We start from the raw sequence: 6,112 nt of genomic DNA on the forward strand, positions 1-6,112 counted from the left end.
TCCCAAGAAGCTGGGATTACAGGCATGTGCCACCATGCATGGTTACTTTTTTTTTTTTTTTTTTTTTGAGACGGAGTCTCGCTCTGCCGCCCAGACTGGAGTGCAGTGGCCGGATCTCAGCTCACTGCAGGCTCCGCCTCCCGGGTTCACGCAATTCTCCTGCCTCAGCCTCCCCAGTAGCTGGGACTACAGGCGCCCGCCACCTCGCCCGGCTAGTTTTTTTTGTATTTTTTAGTAGAGACGGGGTTTCACCGTGTCAGCCAGGATGGTCTCGATCTCCTGACCTCGTGATCCGCCCGCCTCGGCCTCCCAAAGTGCTGGGATTACAGGCTTGAGCCACCGCGCCCGGCCGCATGGTTACTTTTTTATTTTATTTTATTTTATTTATTTTTAGTAGGGACAGGGTTTTTCCGTGTTGCTCAGGCTGGTCTCAAACTCCTGGCCTCAAGCAGTCCTCCTGCCTCAGCCTTCCCAAGTACTGTGATTACAGGTGTGAGTCACCATGCCCAGCCAGAAAGAGTAATTTACCACTAATCACCTCCTCCTCTTTCCTGTTACTATTGTCCAGCATTTTATTTTCACCTCAATTTTTCTATTGCCCAAGTTGGTTATCTATTGCCCAAGTTGGTTATACTCCTAAGGTGCTTATTCAGATTTACCTGTGTTTACCAGTTTCTTTACCCACTGCTATGCCAGTTATGAATTTACTGCCTCTCAGCTCCCAAACTCAGCTTGGTTGTCTTGTGTAGTGATACTGGAGCTGGATCCTGTGTACTTGGATTTCTCCTTTACCAGCTGATACAATGCCACGTTATACTAGGTCAGTAAGGGGAAACAGGTTCACTGCAGAGGAAAGTGGCTTCTCTTTCTGGTTCCTGTGTTCTCCCATTCTTGTCTTCTTAGTCCTATTGGCAGCAGTGTGCATGCACCCCGCAACAAGTTTTGCTGACACTCTGGAGTGGGGCTTTCTACTTACCAATGTGAGCTCAGAATCCCTTGCTCTCTAGCCTTGCTTCTTGCATTTTCTTCTTCCTGGGATCAAATTTCTTCTCTTTCTTCTATTGTGTGGGTTATTATTATTATTATTTTTTTAGATGGAGTTTTGCTCTTATTGCCCAGGCTGGAGTGTAATGGTGCGATCTCAGCTCACCACAACCTCTGCCTCCTGGGTTCAAGTGATTCTCCTGCCTCAGCCTCCTGAGTAGCTGGAATTACAGGCATGTGCCACCACGCCCAGCTAATTTTGAATTTTTAGTAGAGACAGGGTTTCTCCATGTTGGTCAGGCTGGTCTTGAACTCCTGACCTCAGGTGACCTGCCTGCCTTAGCCTCCCAAAATGCTGGGATTACAGGCGTGAGCCACTGCGTCCGGCCTCTTTTATTGTTTTAAGGAGGGCTTATTAGTAGTAAATTCTGTCTTTGTTTAGCACTTGATCTTCAATGATGAACATGTCTTTCCTGAGCACCCACTTTTGAATGATAATTTGGGTATAAAATTCTAGATTGGCAGTTAATTCCTCTCAAGACTTACAAGATATGATTCCACTCACTTTTGTCTTTTTTGTTTTATGAAGTTTGCTTCTAGTTTAATTTCTTTATAAATAATCTGACTATCCTTTTACTGATTCTGCTGTCTTTAATGTTTGAAAGTTTCACTTTTTTGTCTAGATGTGAATTTATGTTTTCCGCTATCACTGTGTGTTCTGAATCTGAAAATGAGTTATTTTATTTCTAAAGTAAAGTCAGCCAGTATCACTTTAAACGCTTCCTCTTGTTCATTTTCCAGTTTTTCCTTCTGGTACTTTCTACTGACATATGCTGGACTTTTATATTCTATCCTACATACCTCTTAACCTTTTATATTTTTAAATTTTCATCTGTTTCTGCTATCTCTTGATAATGTCTTCAAATGTATTCTCCTTTTCTGTCTTTAATGGTTTTTTAATGTCACGTTTATCCTGTTCACTAAGTTAGTATTTCAATGATCTTCGTTTAATTCTGGTATTAGAAAGTTGTGTCTAATCTTTACTTTATCCTGTCCACTAGGTTTTATTATTTCAATTACAATATTTTTCATTCTGCATTTTTTTTTTTTTTTTTTTTTTGAGACGGAGTCTCGCTCTGTCGCCCAGGCTGGAGTGCAGTGGCCGGATCTCAGCTCACTGCAAGCTCCGCCTCCCGGGTTTACGCCATTCTCCTGCCTCAGCCTCCTCAGTAGCTGGGACTACAGGCGCCCGCCACCTCGCCCGGCTAGTTTTTTTGTATTTTTTTAGTAAAGAAGGGGTTTCACCGTGTTAGCCAGAATGGTCTCGATCTCCTGACCTCGTGATCCGCCCGTCTCGGCCTCCCAAAGTGCTGGGATTACAGGCTTGAGCCACCGCGCCCGGCTCATTCTGCATTTTTTTTTTTTGCCATCTGTTCTTCAGAATCTTTTTTTTTTTTTTTAACTTTAAATCCTTATATTTGCCTTTACTTATATAACACTCTTGGTGGGTTATGTGTCAATCTGTTCTTTTGTGTATCCGCTGACCATCCCTCATGGGACTTGTTTACTCATGTGTTTTGTAATTGTGGATTGTGAAGTCATCTTAAGTGGGGCTTTTCTGTGGGAAGTTGTGGGGCCTAGGTTATAGCTATGCTCCTACAGAGTGATACACTGTGCATCCTCCTAACACCTGAGTTGACACTGTCCTGGAACCAATTTAAATTGTCACCTGTAGTTTTCCACACTAAGTAATTTAAATTTTGGACTCAAAACCATGGCAAGATGTATTTCCAGGGTTTCAATTTGGTAAGATAAACTTTAATTTAAGAAAAATCCAGATTCTAGAGACCTCTTCTGTGAGAATAGTTTTTTAGTTGCATCTAGATAGGCAGAAAAACTTAAGCTGCTAGCAACTATCAACTTTAATAATTCACCCACCCCCATCCTCGACTGCCACAATATCACCTCAACTATCTACTTCTATTTATTTTTTGTATTTGTAAATTTTCTTTTCACATTGTATGGTATGGCTGCATGATAATTTACTTAAACCCTTATTTATAAGCTTTCGGATTGTTTTTTCTATTTTAATACACAGTATTTCTATGAAAATTCTCATAGGTATTGAGTATTGTGGATATTATTTAGGATAGAGTATAAAGGTTAGATAACTAATCTAGTATCAATCTTCCAGTACCTGTGAAAATTTTCAGGTTGTATGAAATTTTGTCCAGCAGCATTCAGCACCACAGGGAAGGCAAATACTTGGAATCAACCAGGTTGGGTTTTTCTCTTCAGAAGAGTAAAATAAAGGAAAGAGTCAGTGTGGTTAGGCTCGGTGTGGTGGCTCATGCCTGTAATCCCAGCACTTTGGGAGACTGAGGCAGGAAGATTGCTTGAGCTCAGGAGTTTGAAACCAGCCTAGGAAATATGGTGAAACCCCGTCTCTACTAAAAATACAAAAATTAGCCAGGTGTGGTGGCAGGGGCCTGTAGACCCAGCTACTTGGAGGGCTGAGGTGGGAGGGGATCACTTGAGCCCAGGAGGTCGAAGCTACAGTGAGCTGAAATTGCACTAGTGCACTCCAGCCTGGGTGACAAAGTGAGACCCTGTTATGAAAGAAAAAAGAAAAGAAAAGAAAAGAAAAGAAAAAAAGGACAGGAGGCAGTGGCCAGAACAGCATGTAAGTGGGATAATTCTTGGGTAATGAAAAGGACTAGAATGCAGGTGATGGACTTTGGTGACAAAATGCAAACTATGCATACAACAAAGAGAGTTAATGTTCAGAATATGTGAAAAAACTTTCACAGTAACTCCAAGGAAAAACTTAGGTTTTCACTACAAAGAAATGCTAAGTGCTGAGGTGATAGATCTTCTAAATACCCTGATTTGACTATTGCTCAATGCACACATGTACAGAAACATCACACTGTATCCTATAAATATCCACAATTATCACATATCAATTAAAATAAAACTTCTAAAATATGGAAAACTTCTTAAAAGTAAACAAACAAACAAAAATTAGGAAAAGCAGAGGCCATAGAATTAAATCAGGCCATAAGGACATTCAAGTCAGTCAGGATGAACTCAAGTATAAGACTTTAGGAAAAGTGTGAAAGTTTTCACTGAAAATTTCCAAGAGATCTGAAGGTGGCAGTGCCAGGGAACTAGCAGTGGGGGTGGGTAGCACATGTTTCTAAGAGCAAGAGATTTTCTAATAGGAGGAGAGAAATAATGATTCCCAAGGAATTGGAAGGAGCAAAGAGACTCTATAAACCACATTCCCACCTGAAGTACTTTAAGTACTTTGGAGTTTGAGAGATGTGTAATCTCTACTTGACATCCAAGGGAAGCAATGCCCTCAAGGGAAATCCAGGTTACAGTTACAGCCAGGAGATCCAAGGAACTGTCAAAGATAGAGCAGCCAAAGGAAATCAGGACATTGGCTTGTCATACAGCTGGACTTCCAGAGACGACAACTGAATGTTTTGTGCAGTGTGGGAGGAAAGGGGTGCTGGACCAAGGGAGAGAATTCAGAATATAGTGGTAAGAGTGCAGGAGAGAATGGGAGAACAAAGGGGCTTAGGGTTTGGATAGTGAGCACAGAAACCAGGAATGTTCAGCAGAGAGGGTTGCTCCATCAGACAAAAGAATGGAGAAGTGTGCAGGGGCCTTCTTAGCCATCCCACATGGAATCAGATATCTCAGCAAGAAAGTCTAAATCTAGTCATTACGTGTCCAGGAGTGGGCAGTCCTCCTGCTAGCATTGGCCCTATGTTTATGGTTCCTGTTAAGAGGACAGGGGAACAGGGACCAAGAGGTTACTACAGAAAGTCAAGTTGTGCTCTGAAGCGCCCCCTGCAGGACCCTGTCCAGAGAGACAGCAGCAGTTGAGGCTGCTGGTCAGCACTCTGGGCTATTTTGTGCTCCCTCCCACCTGCTCCTCCTTTTGGCCCAAGTTCTAGTCCCACTTGCTTTGTCACCCCCTCCTATGGCAGCTTCCTCTCTGGTCTTCAGTGTCCTCGTTGATACAGTGAACATAGCATCTCTCCTCTAATCACATATATTCATACAGTAAATAAATGATGTGAAAGTACTTTGAAAAATGTAAGTGAAAGACTGGGGCACTGACTTCTTCCCATTTTCCCAAGTCCTGCTTCAGAACCACTCTCCTAGGCCCCAAGCCCCTAACTCCTTCTTGGCCGTTAATCAAACTTTGCCTACTGAGGGGCATAACTATATGGTATCCCCAGAACGGGGACTAATATTACAGCCCCCATTTCTTCTCTTTGCTATTTGCCATGATACTCTTAAACCTAGAGACTGGGATCCTCTCCCTAGGCCAAAAGGGAGGGGCACATAGGCATCATAATGGGCATTCAGACATGGTATGATGCGAGGGGTGGGCATGAGATAAATGCTGGAGTAGGTCTGGGCAACACCCCAGTTACTCATTTGGACTCACTGGGACAAGTGATTAACTAGAATTCTCAATGAAGAAATGACAAGAAGGCTCCCTCCAATTTCTCAATTTCCACCCCGCCCGATACCCAGTTTGATTCCGCACCCTCCTAATCCACGCCACCCTTGTAATCCAACCCGCTCTCCTAAGGCAACCCACTTACCCCCCCTTTATCCTCAATCTGCCAAGACTCTTTCTCCTCTCCAGAAGTATGTGGATTTTTCAGTTTTCTGCTCTCACTGTTATCCCACTGTGGCTCATGCCTGCCCTCCCCACTACCCTACCCTAAAACTCTTCCTGCCCTGCTCTTCTGCTGTTCATCACAGACTATCTATTTGCCAATGCCGTGGTCGCACAACTCTTTCTGGCAACTTCCCTATCTATGCCTCTAGCCCTCTTAGCCCTGCTTGCCAAAGCTGTGGTTCCAGAGCTCTTTCCTGTGACTCCCCTATCTATCCACCTACTCCTCCTCCTAGCCCTGCTTGCCAATGCTGTGGTCCCAGAATTCCTTCCTGTCACTCCCCTGTCTATCCCCGTACTCCTCATCCTAGCCCTACTACTTCCCAATACTCTAGTCCCAGAACTCTTTCCTGTGACTCCTCTATCTATTCCTCTACTACTTCTAGCTCTGTTTGCGAATGCTGTGGTCCCTGAACTTTTTCC

At 43.4% G+C, this 6,112-nt stretch overlaps 1 long non-coding RNA gene across 1 annotated transcript in view; it reads right to left on the reverse strand.

Annotated features, from left to right (window-relative positions):
- LOC144331930 (uncharacterized) overlaps nt 1-6,112 on the reverse strand; it is a 66,398-nt gene that overhangs the window by 15,679 nt on the left and 44,607 nt on the right. The gene's annotated exons all lie outside the window — the stretch shown is intronic.

Source organism: Macaca mulatta, chromosome 10 (genome assembly GCF_049350105.2).
Source record: "Macaca mulatta isolate MMU2019108-1 chromosome 10, T2T-MMU8v2.0, whole genome shotgun sequence".
Classification (NCBI taxonomy): domain Eukaryota; kingdom Metazoa; phylum Chordata; class Mammalia; order Primates; family Cercopithecidae; genus Macaca; species Macaca mulatta.